The sequence below is a fragment of the Cupressus sempervirens genome, chromosome 7, assembly GCF_028749045.1.
Source record: "Cupressus sempervirens isolate cs-2001-9-10 chromosome 7, ASM2874904v1, whole genome shotgun sequence".
In the NCBI taxonomy this organism is placed as follows: Eukaryota; Viridiplantae; Streptophyta; class Pinopsida; order Cupressales; family Cupressaceae; genus Cupressus; species Cupressus sempervirens.
In genome coordinates, this window is record NC_143124.1 from 321,975,862 (window position 1) to 321,994,186 (window position 18,325).

At 30.7% G+C, this 18,325-nt stretch overlaps 1 pseudogene; it reads right to left on the bottom strand.

Moving 5' to 3' along the window:
• Positions 1-3,052: 3,052 nt before the first annotated feature.
• On the bottom strand, positions 3,053-6,152 carry LOC149546704 (L-gulonolactone oxidase 5-like; annotated as a pseudogene).
• Positions 6,153-18,325: the final 12,173 nt, after the last annotated feature.

An 18,325-nucleotide genomic window follows, 5' to 3' on the forward strand; every position in this document is an offset into this window, starting at 1 on the left:
AAAACAACATTATAGAATCTCATACTAATAGTCCTCTTCTTTTAGAATATTTTGCTAAATGTTTCTCAAAAAATCATGGTACTGTTTCCTTAGTAGCTCGTCATTACAATTTTTGTATTTTTTCTTCTCCAATAATTTCAAACTACATTTAATACAAGATTTTGTAAAGGCTTTTAATGGCTCTAATAAGAGTCCTTGGAAGTTTGTGCTGAAAGTCTACTCTCTATTTCCTAATAAACTTAGATAAAATTCCATGGTCAATTGTGCTTGTTTTAGAGAAGTACTCACTCGAGTGGGTGACATGTTCAGAAGGTCCAATGTTTTACCTTTGTGATCATCACCTAGATGAAATGAGTGGCAAGAATTTCATTCAATCTCATGAGAGATGCATTCTTTTGAACTACTACTCATGAAACATGGGTCAATGAAGTTGACTTGGGAACTAAATATTCAAATGCTAATAGAAATATTACAATATTACTCGTGAAAAAAAATATACTACATATTTGTTAGATGCTAAGAAGATCTCTAACAAATTATTTATAAGGCCCAAAACATTATCTAAGTTTGAAAATGAGGCTGCAAGCTAGATGAGTTAAATCTCTAGAGAAACTCTCTGGTTAAGAGTATTTATAGTGGACTAGTAACAAGATGGATGAATCTTAGAAATATATAATGCTTCACTTCTATAAGAATCATCTAGATGTAATGTGTGCTAAGTCTTCCATTTAATCTCTTGTGAGAGAAAAGTTTTTGTGAACCGCTAATCGTGATGCATGGATCAATTTGTTTTTATTAAAAATTACTTGCACGAATCTTGATAAAAATATCATAATTCATCATGTCTTGGATAATATCACTAAGGTATCAATTAGTAAGGTGAAGGGGTATATAATAAATGGTTCATAATGTACAACACTTGTTGATGGCTTTGAGAATGGTGTTGAAAGCTAAGTGAGCATAGCTTTAAATACAAACCTATGGTTGAATTTGGTGCAGGAGCACATATGTGATAGGAAGATAGCATGCAACATTATTAATGCATAATTATATTGTAATAGGAAGTCTGGTGGCGATAGGAAAATAACCTACAATATGACTAAAATGTAGGGGCACAAAGAAAATATCAAAAAGATTTGAGTTTGAAATCTGAAATTTGAAATATTAGTGAGGGTGTGAGTTCAAAGTTTTATGTTTTAAAATAAAAGTCATTTTCCATGTGGTAGAAATTTTTAGGTGGCATTCTTATAATCCTACCCAACATTATCCACTTAGGACATAGTATGAATCTATTTTAATTTCTTTTGGGTGTGTTAAAAGTTTCTAATTTTCAAAAATGTTTTATGGGAAAAAATAAAAGGAAGAAAATGATGAATATTCCTAAAGCACCATGTGTTGGCATTCAAAATGTAACTGCCACAAGAAAGCTATGATGGTTTCTTGGGAGTTAGATTAGAAGGTTTCTCAAAAAAAAAAGCGTGCATATTGTAAGAGAGATTTTTGGAAAAAGTTTTTAGGACAGATTTTTTGGAGAAAGTGAATAGAATGAAGTCCATGAGTTTTCTTGTAATTTTCTTGGATTTCTAGTGTTGTATGGATGTGATTGTGTAGTATTCTACATACATTTTTCTATTTGTATATAGATCTACATTTTGGAAGAAATCTGAAAATCATATCTTAATCGTTTAGCATTTTCTTACTTTTCATTTCCCATCAGTTGGATCTCTCTGTTGTTTTGAGAGTGGCCTTTCCATGGAGGTTTTCTAAAGATCCTCCAATAGTCTTTGTCAGCTATTGGAGGATCCTCTTTAGTTTCATGCATTGATTTGTTCTTGTATTGTTGTCTCATATAATGTTATAGGAAAACCTAGTTGTAATGTAGATTTGAATGGGCAACATCATTATGTGTTGACCACTTGTCGAGAAAAATTTATGAAAATCTGCATGCATGCATGTGCAACCTGATTTTATGAAGTTTTAAAATCCCTCTGCATCAAAATGTACTTTAGATTAGTACTTAGATTGATGGTGTCTTGGGAAATTCAAATGGTTCAACTCTTTGAACATCACCTAAATGCAATCAGAGTTAAGCATTTGATTCATTCTTGTGAGAGATGAGATCTTTTAAATAGCTCCAAATGGAACATGGCTTAGTGAGCTTGATTTGAAAACCAAATCGTTGAATATCGACAAGGTTATCATATTTTAACTTGGCAAAAATGTTTCCTATTTATCAATTGATACATTAATGGATGTCTATATAAATGGTTCATAAAGCACAAAACATGTTGAAATTTTCACAAATGAGATTCTAGCCAAGAAGGCTTAACCTTGGAGAAAGCCCCATCGTCAAGCTTGCTTAATTGGACTAGTATTGGAATTGGTGACCTATCAAAAAGACTCAATACAACTTTAATCTTAATAGCATTATAAAAATATATATTCAAATTCCAAATCTTTTGTCAAATTAAATAATAATAATTTCATTATCAACATAATTGCTATTGTTGAGTAGTCATAAAAATAATCTAATAGAAAATTCATTTTTAATATACTAGCAGTTGTTAAGTCATTTTCAAAACATGGCATTATACTTTAATATTAATTACTAGTTTGAATAAGTTTACCTTCTGAATTATAAACTAAGATACATACATTTCTATGGTCGGTTAGTCAAAATATGTTTTTAAAAATTATATTTTGGCTTATGCAATTTAAAGATTCAAACACCTTTTTATTTGTTGAATGAACGGATTTCCAAGTATTCTGTATATATTTTGAGCGCTATAATCTCTAAACTGAAAACATTTCTAGAATTGAATCTTGACGAATACACCAAATTGTGGTACGAATAAATTATATTAAAAATGTGTTTCTTAAAAGAAGAAAATGAATTTGAAAGATGTAAGAAAAAAATCCATCGTTGTTTGTGAGGGAGAATAGTTTAATTATAAAAGTAGAATTTGTTTATTATTTTGAAAAACTCTTGAACATAGAACCAGTTACTCAAGGAACTAGTTCTAAAATGTTTAGGGATCAAACGACAATATTTTCAATTAACCTTTCTACAAACACAAGCATTCTTCCATACTCTCCCTGGCTTGCAAAGAAATCCTTTATCTGGAGCACAATGTTTATCCTCCCTACATTTACACATCTTGTCCAGTGCACATCCATCTCTCAACACCTCCACACCTTTCCCTCCAATTCCGAACAAACCGTCAGTCCAATCGTTGGAAAACACTTCGTTCGGATCAAATCTCGCCTTCACCTTTAAAAATTTTGTCAAGTTCACTGCCCGTTGAGCCAACCCTCCGAACAAGTGACCTCTAGACTTTCCCCATTACAGGCCCGCTCCATACTTCTCAATCACCATCTACTCCATCTCTTGAAACACATCTTCATTCCAATTGGGCATCTCGGCTTCTCTTGGTCGGTAAGATAAATATTCGAACCTCACTGGATCCTCAGAAGGTCCCAAGTATGCCTCAGACTTCTTAAGAGACCTTATAACCATCGCAGTTGTGTCGCACAGCCTTTGGGGATCCAAATCTCTTATTTTCTTTACATTCTCTACGACTTCTCGGAATCGAGAGAAAGGCACTCCAAATTCAACGTTAAAGAGCTTAGATGTGTGGACGTGGCGATCCCACACACGTCTTATTCTTATCTAATATCTGGGTCGATGTACAGCTCCCATCTGTTTGCTCAGAAACTCGTTCCCAGTCACCAGATGTCTGCATACGGTGATTGAAACCCACCACCGGATAGACGGTGAAAATTTTCCCGTCATTCAGAAACCTGTTGCCACTCGTCGGATATTGAAGAAGTCTGCTTCCGACCCGGTCACAAATTGCAGTCGCGTTTGCTTTTGCCTGTATTGAATCGACTGAAGTGCAAAGACAAACCAAATAAGATGCATTTTTATAACAAAGCTTTTACTATTCAAATCAAAATCAAAATAATAATGAAAGGGAAGTCTTCAAATAAGATTGAGTAATAATAGCTCTTTATGGTACTGGTGAATTTGAATGGTTTGAAAATTTGTCTATCTAGAAAAAGATATTGCTGAGTCCTTATCACATTATAAGAGATGAGGCCAGAATCATATATTCTACAAATTTAGAGAAATAGATACACATGAGTCTTTAGTTCAAAAATTTCACCCATTAAAAAATGGATTGAAGGGTTAAAATAAATTAAAAATAGTAAGTTTTTAAATCAAATTTAAATCTATAAATCTCTAATCTGCTGATAGAATTGAATGAATCTAAACGAGACTGCAGAAATAAAGTCTAACTGAATGCAAAATACACAGACATGATAAAGAATGAAATAAGATTCAAATCAATAGATATATTGGTAAAATTGAATGAGAGATTGTCAAATACGAAACTCTGAGAAGATAAAATATGATGAGGGAATCTTGCCTCAAAGGGTGGAGATTGTGGCCCGTGGCTATACAGCCATGAAAATGCACTTCCTTTACATTGCTTTTTCAAACTTTAAAAAAAAAAAATCTAAGTCCTCTCCTTCGTAAGGAAGTGCATTTTCGTGGCTGTATAGACGTTGCCGAGATTGTGCTGCAAACTCACAAAACAAAAATGGATACTCTCAATCTTAGATGTCAGCCATTTAAAAAAGAAGAAGATTGAAAAAGTTAAATAGTACACACCTAGAGAAGCATTGGTTTCAATGTCAGACACTCTGTTGGGACTACCTATGGCTGACGAGCTGCCGTCTCTGACAACATCAACAGAAACTCGATCAATTTCTGCAAAAATCGCCTTCCGATGTGAAGGCATCCAATTTATGTCACCAAATGTGTGAGCTCTGAGAAACCGTTCGGCTTCATTTCCCAGATCGTGATCGTGGTCGGTAAGATAAATATTCGAACCTCACCTGATCCTCAGAAGGTCCCAAGTACGCCTCGGACTTCTTAAGAGACCTTATAACCATCGCAGTTGTGTCGCACAGCCTTTGGGGATCCAAATCTCTTATTTTCTTTACATCCTCTACGACTTCTCGGAATCGAGACAAAGGCACTCCAAATTCAACGTTAAAGAGCTTAGCTGTGTGGATGTGGCGATCCCACACACATGTTGTCTTATTCTTATCTAATATCTGGGTCAGTGTACAGCTCCCATCCGTTTGTTCAGAAACTTGTTCGCAGTCACCAGGTGTCTGCATACGGTGATTGAAACCCACCACTGGATAGCCAGTGAAAAGTTTCCCGTCATTCAAAAACCCGTTGCCGCCCGCCGGATATTGAAGCAGTCTGCTTCCAACCCGGTCACAAATTGCAGTCACGTTTGCTTTTGCCTGTATTGAATCGACTGAAGTGCAAACACAAACCAAATAAGATGCATTTTTATAACAAAGCTTTTGTTATTCAAATCAAAATCAAAATAATAATGAAAGGGAAGTCTTCAAATAAGATTGAGTAATAATAGCTCTTTATGGTACTGGTGAATTTGAATGGTTTGAAAATTTGTCTAACTAGAATGGATACTCTCAATCTTAGATGTCAGCCATTTAAAAAAGAAGAAGATTGAAAAGGTTAAATAGTACACACCTAGAGAAGCATTGGTTTCAATGTCAGACACTCTGCTGGGACTACCTATGGATGACCAGCTGCCGTCTCCGACAACATCAACAGAAACTCGATCGATTTCTGCAAAAATCGCCTTCCGATGTGAAGGCATCCAATTTCTGTCACCAAATGTGTGAGCTCTGAGAAACCGTTCGGCTTCATTTTCCAGATCGTGATCGTCTCTCACTGAGACAGAAACAGATCTCTTGAACATTGGCTCCAGAGCGAACGTTATCTCTGAAATCGCCCCCAGTGTTCCCAGTGACAATTTTGCCGCTTTGAGATCTTCGTCTGATTCGGTCAAAACTAACATCTTTGAATACCCTTCAGAGGGAGACGCAGGAACTACGATTCTCATTCCCACCACGTATTCATAAACTCCGCCGCCTTTCCCGGCGAAGCTGCTGCCGTGGGCTCCGGTGGAAATAACACCGGCTGCAGAAACTCCACTGATGTAAGTCATGGCGGGCAGAGCGAGGCCGTGCTTTGCTGCTGCTTCAATCGCATCTCTCATCAGCGCTCCGGCTTGGACTGTGATTGTCATTGCCTTGCTGTTCACTTCAATGACGGAGTCATAATTCTGTGTTGAAATGATGAGCCCTTTTCTGTCAACGCAGGCAAGCATTGAGATGCTGTGAGCGTGTTTGCTCACCACTCGGATCTTCTGCTTGTTTCGAACAGCGTGGGCAACGGCGCGCAGGAGCTGGGCTTCTGAAGTGGGTAATGCAACGTTGGCCGCCTTGCAAGAAGAACGGTCCTCCCAGATGGCCTCGTAATTGAAGATCTCACATTCATGGCTTCCGCATTGCACAGATGGAGCAGGCGAACACCGTTGGGCTTTGGCGTCTGCGTAATACAGAACGAGCACAAACAAAATCGAAACAGTTCGTATCATCGTCTTATTTTGCACCAAACTATAGGTTATGTTCCAAGAGACTTATACCACTGTGTATATATACAAATTATTCCCCTATTCTAGTAACGTACTGAAATCTTATAGCTTGTAATGAGCTGGCAAAATTATAAAAAAACTCTACACATCGTTATATTTATAAAATGTCTAATTATAAACTCTATTTTTTATATTTTAAAATTTAAATAGAGATCTCTTTATATAAATGTTTTTACTTAAACAATTTTTACTTAAACTATTTCGATGGAATTAAAGAGTTTTTCTATCAAACTCAAAGAACCCTAGAAATCTTTTTTTAAGTATTAGAAAGTCTTACAATTTTTTTAAATGAAAATAAATTTAGTTTCTATGAAAATATTATATAGCTTTTAGTATTCTGAAAATAATAACAGACAAATATTTAGTAATAATCTATATTGAATAAATTTATCTATTGTAAGTTACATACAGTAATCATATAAAACATTAATTCCTAAACTATTATGATATACAGAAAGTTGTATCCACAAATAAAACATATTCACCATTTAATATTTTCTTTATTATTATTTTTTTAAATATGTGAAAAGTAGTAAATTATAGATGTGTATGTAACAATGATAATACCTTGACAAAAATACAGTATTAAAGATTTTAATCTTAAGTTTGTTATTTCACTACTTGTAACAAAAATTTTAAAAGCCATCTAGAATTAACCCAACATAAAAACTTTATTCTTCAGATAGGCTGATAATAGAAATAGCCTAGACACTGTATAAGAGCACTCTTCCTAATGGTCAGTAAATCAGAATCGCCTCATTTATATGTTGTAATCTACACGTCTATATCAAAATTTATTTTAACATTTCTAAAATTACAGCTGGATCTAATACAAAAGTGAGTGGAAAATTTTGATCTAATCTATCTGATAAAATATGATGGACTTAGTTAAGTTATAAAACCCGACTCTTAAACGTCACACTAACACTTAAGAGTGGCAGCTAGAGTGAGTCTCTTTGAACGTCATAATTTTGAAATAACTATAGTCTACAGACATTAGTTCTTATGTGTTTTTAATTTATTTAATAGCAATTAAATGTCTAATAAGAGGCTCCTGTCGACAGGATAGATGAATTTAGCACGCTTGTTAATCAGATGCAATTCCCAGTTGTATTGCTTCGTCCTTTTTCTTCTTTGATGACAACTTTTTATTGGACTGATTTGAAAAAAATCTTTTCTAGATTCGATTGCTTTCGCATCAACGTAATATTCCAAAATATGATAAAAATAACCACAGACATGTGAGCCCACCCTATTCAGAACAGTTTGTCACCAATAATTTTAATATACCTAGAGTATCCAATATTCAATTCAACAGCTCTGAGTGATATGCAAGCCTGTAAAGCATGTTGTTAGTAGAGGCACGTAGCACTACAAATTGGACATACGTCTTTATTGCTTGGAAAATATGATTATGCGTTCTAATAGAATTTGACCCATTTTTTCAGCAATACAATACACCTTTAATTTGGGTTTAACTATTGTCCTCTATATTTATAGCATACTCATTTCAAAATCAGCCTTCAGTTCTGTTAAAATGTCATTATAAAAAGACCTCGTTCCTCTTTCCAGCTCTCGCAACTGTAATAATGTCTCTTAGTTTCAAAAGTAGTGCAAGTTGCTCCAAAACAAACAGAAGATTGTTGTGTTCATTGACGTATTATACTATATATGTTCGCAAATACCTTATTCATTGTAACTATTTTAAGTAGTTCATCCATCGTGATAACAACGTTGTTATATGTTTTCTAATTTGGCGTTGAGCTTGAAAGAAACAAGAGAGAATCATACTCGCTTCGTATTTAAAATTCACTTCATTACAATAAATGGCCTAACTCAGTCAAAGCCTCAATATAATATCGTTTAACCAATTCATATTTAAAAGAAAAAAGAAAAAATAATGTTTCTTTTCTATTAAAACAACAATCATAAGGTCAGGAAATTCAGAATGAGCACGAGCAAAATGCAAATGGTGTGAATGACCATTTTTATTTAAAGTTCTAGCTAAGTAGGTTATTGCAATTTTCTATAAATTAGTTTAATCTACATTTTGAATTATGTGAAGAATCATATGCTACATTAATTACAAATCAAATGTAGTATATATAAAAGTGTATCAACCAATCAATCATAATGATCATATGTTTTAATCTTTCATTTTTCATAGAAAGAAGAATGATAGAAGTAGTGAATTGTCTCATTTATTAAAAATTTATAGATCTAAAATATACTAATATTTACATTTATTTTTAAATTTGTATTATTTTTTATATTAAAATAGTCAAAAACAAGGAAGCTGAACATACATGACACATGTCCAAGATAAACAACAACAAAAATCAACAAGTCTATCCTCTTTACCAATATAAAAATCTCATCCCAACTAACCATAAATAACAAATTAAACCAACTATTCCCAATAAAGCTATGGTTTAAACAAAGAGTTTTATAATTTATCACACTACTAAAAATTAACAATATTCTACTACTACAATGATAGCTTATAACCAAAATAGAGTATAAAGTCTAATAATACATTGCCAACAAAAATGCACAAGAGTAAATTTTATATTAATGGACTAAATCATTTGGCTTTTTAATTTAAATTTTAAATAGTTATGTAGATATATGTTAATATATTAATCATTAGGGTTCAAAGTTAGGTTAGATATTTTAGTTGTAGTAGTTATTTTATATCAGTTATTTTTAGTAGTTATTAAATTGCTATATGACTACCTTATTTAAGTAATGCATCTTGATAAATCGATACAGTAAAGTTTTGATTATGTTTTGATTATTTTTCATTACATCATATTTTTGGGCCTAATAGTTGTATCAGAGCAGGTAAAAATGATGCAGTAGAAGGAAAATAAAAGAGAATCTAAATATAATAAGCCCTCTGACTATCAATAATCATGGAAATTTTGTTCATTTATTTTGAAATGCAAATAATTTTTTTAGTATTTTAATCGAAATGCAATTCTATTTTAGTTCACAAGGAGACTGATTTCAAAATTCAGTTACAAGGCATATTGATTTCAAATAATTTTTTGAGTCATGGTTATTTTGATAACCAAAATTAGATGGTAATTGTTTAGAACTAATTCACACAATGTTGGCAGTGGTTTGATTTTCAATTGATATCAAGTTGGCATAAGACACTTCCATAATGGCCAATTTGGTTTGCAATGAATGATTGTGGGAGTCAAAGAATTAATTAGGAAATCATTTTTCTTGAGATTCAAATCTAATTTCCATGAAACTGATTCTCCTCCTAGTACATTGATGTAGAGTGCACAGCAGTAAGGTGAATTAAGCCTAATCATACTTATAAAAATGGTATCTCCTATCTTATTTCAAGCAACAACCACATCAGCAACTACTTATTCTCTTGTAAAATCTGCATTGAAGATAACTCTATCTTACATATTATTCTCTTTTTCAAACCATCAATCTAGGACTTTCAATCCAAACAGATTCTTTGAATAATCAACTCGATTCCATGAACATTAAACATTCTCCAAAAACTCGATTCAAGAAACATTAAACTTCTTTCATTCAAGAATTAATAAAAATAGAAAATCACGAATGCAAAAATGAAGAATAGAACATATGAATATAGAATTTAATCCCTCTTCTTCTTTTCTCAATTCCTCTTTACATCATTCGGTCTCATTCATCGAGACTGCATCTCCACCTCCCATCCAGTTACAAAATATGCGATATATAAAGGTTTGCAAAAACCTAACAACTAATTATTATAACCACTGTATCTTAACTCCCCATAACACTAACCTTATCACATCATTTAAGACACAAAAATGGCTTACTTAAGCCATACACAATGAGTAATAATCATTTATAATCTAGAAGCTTCAAAATTTTCCAATTGTCGGATGCCCCTGCATCATACATCTAAGTAAATAACATTTTTTCTTTCGATGGTGAGTATTAAAACCATGATAAAAAATTTCTAATTTCTAATAAGTATCGATTGCTAAGAAATTAAATGAGTTCAGAAGTATGAAATAAAGATTTGGGTTTTGGTGAATTGGTTTTAAAATGACTCTTCCAAAATGGTATCAGTTTTCAATTGGCTTTGAAATCAGATTTTTTTTAAACCTTCTAACTTCAAAATGGTTTTGGTAACCATAATAATATTTTTCTTTGAAATTTTCTAATTTAATACTATTAGATTTGAAGTTGGTTGAATGAGGTATTAGTTTGGCTGCAAAATCATACATGTAGATTTTTTATCTTGTTGCATAATACAAGTTTCATATTGGGTTTGATTCTTAATATTATTTTTAAAGATTCATATTTTAATGGTACCATGATGGTATGGTACTTATCGATCCTCTTGATCGACTCAAGCATGATGATGAAGATGGATTCAAAAGAATGTTGTCAATTCACAAATGGATGATATTGGAAGTTATTATTATCAGCCCAACTATTCAAGAATTATATTTTATAAAGTATCAATGAATAGTATTGGACTTTTTATAAACCAAATTCTAGATTGAGGTATTTTTATTTTATCAATATTCAAAAGAAGATATCAAATAGAAAGATGTCATTGATAAAAGAGTAAAGAGACTAAAGGATTTTCTATGAATGAATGAAAGTAAATTGATATTTTTCAAGATATACTTGGTTGCAAGATTTAGAAGTTTCATTATGCTCTATATTAAATATAAAAAGAAAAAGTTCTTCAAAGAACTAATATGTTGGTAAAACAGTGAAACTAAATAAGACCAGTTTGTTAAAAAAAATTATCTTGAAGAGGGAGTGCATCAAAGTTGAGAGTTCAAATGAAACTACCAAAGATAAGTTGGCGATGATATTGGTACATGGTAATGTATTCCATCTATTTGAAGAAATGAAGATAAATATGTGTTATCTTATCCAATATCTTATCACATGAAATTATTTCATCTCATCTGCCAAGGGGAGGATATTCTATATATGTCAGATTCAAATTCAAGTGAGTGCAATTTTAGATGCAAGTTCAAGTGAGAAATGATAATAAAAATTCATTCTAGGTTCAAGTTCAAATGAAGGACAAATACACAACACCCAATCTGTTGTTTTATTGCATCTAATGTCTACTATTATCTGAATGTCATATGGACAAAATAATTCATAACACCTAATGTGTTTTTTTATTGCACCTAATATGTGCTATTATAAAAATGTCATATGGACAAAACAATGCATAACACCCAATGTGTGCTCTTATCTAATTGTAATACAGACAAACAAGTCTATAACACCCAATGTGTGTTAAAAGTACAAAGTTGTGTCACCTTTCAGGCTAACTTATTAGAACTACTGAATTTGAGTGTTTCTATCCAAAAAAAAAAAAATTTCAAATATATGATTTAGATAAATCCATTCTAGCTAAGTTATATATGGTGTCACACTCTTTCAATTAGAAATGTCTATTAAATGCATGTTTTATACTAGTTTGTATCCAATTACTAAATAAATAAAATTATTACACAAAATTGACATTTCAATAACTCTTACTATTTTTAATGATATTTTTTTATTAACATATAAACACCACTTTATAGAGCTCAAAGTTAATAATATTCTCATATAGACATTATAGTATTTTAATTAGATATATAGTATATTGTAATTAAAAAATTTAACAAGAACATATTTTAACACTTGAACAGATGTCAATTTTGAGAAAGAAAAAATTATTAAATCATATTTAAAAAATATAAAAACTATATGACATTCTAAAGGAGAGAGTCCTCTTCTAGAATGTATAATTTTTCTTTTAGTTAGAATAGATTTGTTTTGAAAAATGTGGTGGGAGACGAAAACTATCGATTTTAGATGAGTTGAATTTTTAATCATTATAAAAGAGAAATTATAGGTCTAAAGTCATTTTTAATTTTTAATTTTTTTTAGCTATATATGTTATCTATAACATAGTCTAAGTTCAAAAGGAAATACATTTATTTCTATATAGTTTTGTGGTGGGAACTAAAGCCCTAATTTTTAGCATTTTTAAGAAACTAAAAAATCATCTATAAAAATTAGAAAAATATATCAATTCTTATTCAAAGTAATTATTAAAAATTATAATCCTAAACTTCATACATTTCTACACATTTCATTATTTTACTTCATTTTCAAATTCTAAATAATAATACCAATTTTATGTCATTGAAGATGAATAGTTATACTTTTGTCAGCCTTTCCCTTTACAAAAGGGTGACACAAGTTTCCATCTATTTGAAGCAATGATGATAAATATGTGGTATTCTATCCAATAGCTTATCACATGAAATTATTTCCTCTCATCTATCAAAGGGGGGATATTCTATATATGTCGGATTCAAATTCAAGTGAGTGCAATTTCATGTGCAAGTTCAAGTGAGAAACAATTATAAAAATTCATTCTAGGTTCAAGTTCAAATGAAGGACAAATACACAACACCCAATGTGTTGTTTTATTGTGTTGTTATTAGAATTTCATATGGACAAAACAATTCATAACACCCAATGTGTTGTCTTATTGCACCTAATGTGTGCTATTATAAAAATATCATATGGAAAAAACAATTCATTACACCCAATGTGTGTTATTTCATAGTACCCAATGTGTGCTCTTATCAAATTGTAATATAGACAAACAAGTCCATAACATCCAATGTGTGTTATTCTATTGCACCCAATGTGTGCTCTTATCAAGTTGTAACATGAACAATAGAAATTCATTGCCCCCAGTGTGTGCTATTTTCAATAAATTATGCACCCAAAGTGTGCTAATTCAAAAGGGGAAAAATAAATCTCAAAGTGATATGTATCAAAACAATAGGCTGAGGTGTTCAAAATACTCTTAATTTCATGTAACCCTTTATGATTAAGGGGGGGATCCCAATGTGTGCTCTTATCAAGTTGTAACATGAACAATACAAGTTCATTGCACCCAATGTGTGCTATTTTTAGTAAATTATGCACCCAAAGTGTGCTAAACTACTATATGAATACCTTATTTATGTAATGAATCTTTATGAATAGATACAATAAAGTTTTGACTATGTTTTGAGTATTTTCCATTACATCAGATTTCTAGACCTAGCAAATATATAGTAGAAATATACAATTTCATGATAATATACTTGATTTTATTTCAAAATATTTTTTCATTGTACTTCTTAAGATTATTATGAAGGATTTATAGAGATGCATTATTAGAATTTGTATCGACACTCCAATGTCCACTCTTACTACATTCATTTTACTTAGCACCTAAAAATGTTACAAGAAAACATAATTTGTAGTCCATGGCTTTAAGAAGACACTAATGTTTTTGGTATACTTAACTATATAGTTATTTTTCTTTTAGAAATCATCCAACCTTTATTTATAGTTTGGTTTACACTATTTTTATTAATAAAATAAAATATTTATTTTTAGTATCTTTTTTCTTACTAGTTGTCTGCAATCTTCTCCATGGTATTTTCTTTTTCTTCTTAAAGTTTTTAAAAAAAATTAGGTTCTTTTTTCAGCATGTGGAGTGGCATTTTAAAAACCTTCACATAGCTTGTGTTTTCTTCCATATTTTATGTTTCATGGACTCATAACTTAAGGTATACATTTTAAAGCTTCTCTTTGACACGTAATTTGCATGTGTTTTCAACCAATCAATCATTTGAGACCATAGAGGGAACAAACATGCATAATTCTCTTTGATTTCTTTCTTGGTTATATCTTTGTCAAAAATGTTCTTTGAAGAGGTTTATTTTCTTTGGTTTTTTTATGGCAATAGAGAGGAAGTAAATCTGATAAATATTGTTCATCTATTTATTGTAATCACAAGGAATCTCCATGCTTGTTAATGCTAAATAAACTTCAAATCTTAGTGGCATACAAAAATGAGTGATTAGACTCTACAAGTACCTCATTAATGGTGGTGCCAATGGAAAACTATGATTTATTGTAGCCTTTCTAATTCCACTTATCTTATATTGATTTCTTTAAGAATATTTCAATTCCACAATTTCTGATTATGTTCAATTAATTTTACACTTTGATTTTAACTACCAAGCTACAAAATTTGTGGATAGAGTCTCAATCTATGTAGGGAAGGGAATGTTACAACCACTAGATGGTGAAAGTAATTTTAAAATGATGAGTTTTAATAGGTAATACAATTCAAATGGGAAAAATATTAGTGACATACATGACATGATATCCTCTCTTAGATCATACCTTTGAGGACTCATCTTCCAACAAAATTTTGGCCTTAGTGATAATCTCTATTTATCCCTAGAAATTCTAGCAGCTAAATATCTTGTATAAATGAAAATGTTTTATCTTCTTTTGTATAAATGGCTAAGTATCTTATAGAAATAGAAAATATTCCACTTATTGAGTTAGGATAGGATATATATTTAATAAAAACTAAAAATTGTGTCATGATTTTTTTGGAGTAGGATAATTATTTTATCGAAAATTCATGTGTCCTATGCTATAGTGGACTAATTTTTTAGTCAAAATCTTATCCAAAGCTTGTCATATCTTGTGCTGAATTTGGCTAAATATTTTCTTGAAATCAAAATTAAGGCATCTATACTGAATTAAGATAAATATTTAATAAAAATATAAATTATGGCATCTTCTCTTCTTAGATAAGGCTTTCACAAATGTCTCCCATACAGAGAAAGGCCAATGATGTGAGTACTCTAATTCACCTCTATATAATTTTGTGCCCCTACACAATAACGGTAGTAAATATTTTGTCAACAATGCACAAGTGGATGTCAAAAAAAGTTGAATAAAATTATACATTAATGTTCTCTTTTCAATGCAAATTCTAAAGTGATTGTAAAGATCATTTTTTACTCTATTAGGATCGTTATCTCGGTCCCATTTTTCCTCACATATTTTTCCATCTTAATATTTTTAAGATGATTTTGTATATACCTTTTATTCTTAATTATCTTAACAAGACTACTTCCATTTGGCTAAACATGATCTATCAACTCTTTCATTTTACATCTACATTTGTTCAAACAATCCTTAAGAATTATGATAAAACTTTTGGATTCCTTAAAGATTCTTGCTCCATTTAATTTTGTTTGAATTTTATTTATCAACATCCTCAAGCGTAATTAAGAGATTATTTTTAATGCTACTAGTTCCCATAAAAAATCTTCTCAAGTTGTTATAATTTATTTGAGGCACAAAGATATAATACTGGTCAATTATTGGGATTAAAGAATACTAAGAAGGTTGGAGGGGTGATTAATTATTATAATACTACAAGGATTTTTATTTTTTTATTATTATATTAATTATTATTTTTATCATATGATATCATTAACACCAAAAGGGTAGATAAGTAACAAGCTATCTGTAGTTTTAATGATGTCAACATGGCCATTACATAGTTTTACTAGTGGTGCAATACATTCATATACTTTCTAAGGAACAATTACTAAGGATAAGTAGTTTCATATTTTATATGATCAAATAGAAATTTTCTACTTGTTCTATGTGAATTTTTAGAGGTTGACATTTAGATTTAAGTAGGTCATGAGGTCGTAGACATAACCTATTTATTTTATTAAAGTTTGATATATGTTATTGATATTTTGATGTATATTTAGTTTAATTGGATCATGATCTAGAGGGTCCATAATGCATTTACAAATGTTTTATGTGAAAAACTATGTTCTTTAGAGTTGGAAATAAATACTAGGAAATGTTTTGGTTGAGATGGATATTATTGTTTGCATATTCTTCCTAGCATTTAAGAATGTTCTTGGATTGTGTTCCTTTTGAGTAGGCAATGTACATTGATCAAGTCGGTCATATTTTAATATTTTCCATAGTTATAGGTAGATGTTACTCTGTTCTTGGTTGATGTGCAAATAGAACTGATAAAAGAAATTATCCATGTGCTTGGTAAATTATTCTAAGCTTTGCAGTTATGATCTTAAGGAAGTTTTTTAAGGATCAATGTTATTTTTGGGTGACTATAATTGATAAAGCTTATTAAATTTTGTGTAGAGAGTTATGAGTTTGAAATTTGGATTTGATCAACCTTATTCTTGATAAAGGTTGATTCATTAAGAAATAAATCATGTTTGTAAAGTGAAAGATTGGTCATAGATACTATAGAATTCTTTGAGAGAAGTACTACATGTATATAAGGGTTAAATGGATCATATAAAGCTAGTAAGGAGGATTGTATCAAGGGACTCATTTGTATTTTATTGGAACTCATTTATATATATGGTAGATATAATTAAATAGATAGCAACATATCATTATTTTGTTTGATATTACTTTGTAAGAGAGTGAGTATTCCTAAGGGTTGTATCCCTCTTAGAGTTGAGTAGTGAGCTCTTGGAACTGTGCCTAAAAGCACTTACATTCCCCATTTTTAATAAGTTTATACTTTGAACAAGGTATAGCCTTTTTGCATGTTGAAGCCCAATTGTAATTTGTTCCCTAGTAGGGTTTCAATAGTAAAGATTCCAGTATTATATATTCTAGATGCTTTATGATTTGTGTATACATTCTTTATTAATTTATGATCATACATTAGGGTTTGTAGTCAAAAGGCTTAGAGATTTAAGGGTTTAGAAGAGACGAGATTTTTACAAGAATTTGATTCAATCCGGCACCCATGAATTTCTTACTTCTTATTTCCTACATAATTAATGTCCCATGGTGCTTTAACAAGTATTATACATAGCTAATATTTGTCAACATAGTAGAATGTGTATGATAAATGCTTAAGGTGGAGATGAAAATAGATGTAAGCATGAATTGAGTATGTGTAGAAAGAAATTGAATTTTCATAATATCTTATTATTTGTCAATTAATCCCAAAAAATGAAAATATTATATCAAAATAAGAATAAAAAATATAAAAATTAGTACGAGGTAAAAAGGTAAACCATTACAAATATAAATATAACATATTCTTGGCAATACTACTGCAAAAGGAGAAATGCTTTTATAATTTTAATGGAACAAATATTAATAACTATCCATTGCTATTAGGGGAAAATATTATATTACATATACTCAATAAAAAAAGGTGGATGAAAGAGACCATGGTTGAAGTACCAAATGTGGAGTACCCTAAAAAATGAAGCCAAAACCTTTATTCATTAAGGTTTACACAGCTTGATAATGGATCAAGGAAAACCTACTCACCATAAAAAGGGGATTAAGGGGATTAATATAGTGATAATTTTGGTTACTATATAAGAACCCAATCAAATTATTGCCTTATTATAAATGTGATAATTAATTATTGAGAGAAAACTACAAACAATAATAGAATTATGTGTCCTCAATGTTAATCCTAATTTTTATTCTAAGAATGTGTCATGTCTAGATGAACATGGTTAAGATTTTAGCATAATTTGCCACATTTACCATATGCAATAATAGGCTTTGGGATGCGACTGTCATAAATCCAATTAGATTAATCTAAAGGAAAACATGAGAATATGTGTCTACGAATCTCTTAGTAACTGCAAAATGAATAGGGCAATCTCCACTAACCAAATGATATAATAAAAAACTAATAGAGACACCTTAGGAGAGAATATAATAGGTAAAATAGGCCAAATTTAGCATAATGATATCTATTCAAACAATTTCATAGTTAAATTAGGAGGAGCTCAACAAAGGCTTAAAATATCATAGGTCTAGCCCAACTATGCATCATATAAAGGATATGTAATAGAAAATAATGTCCATTAAAAGGCTTTTATGATAGATAGGAAGTC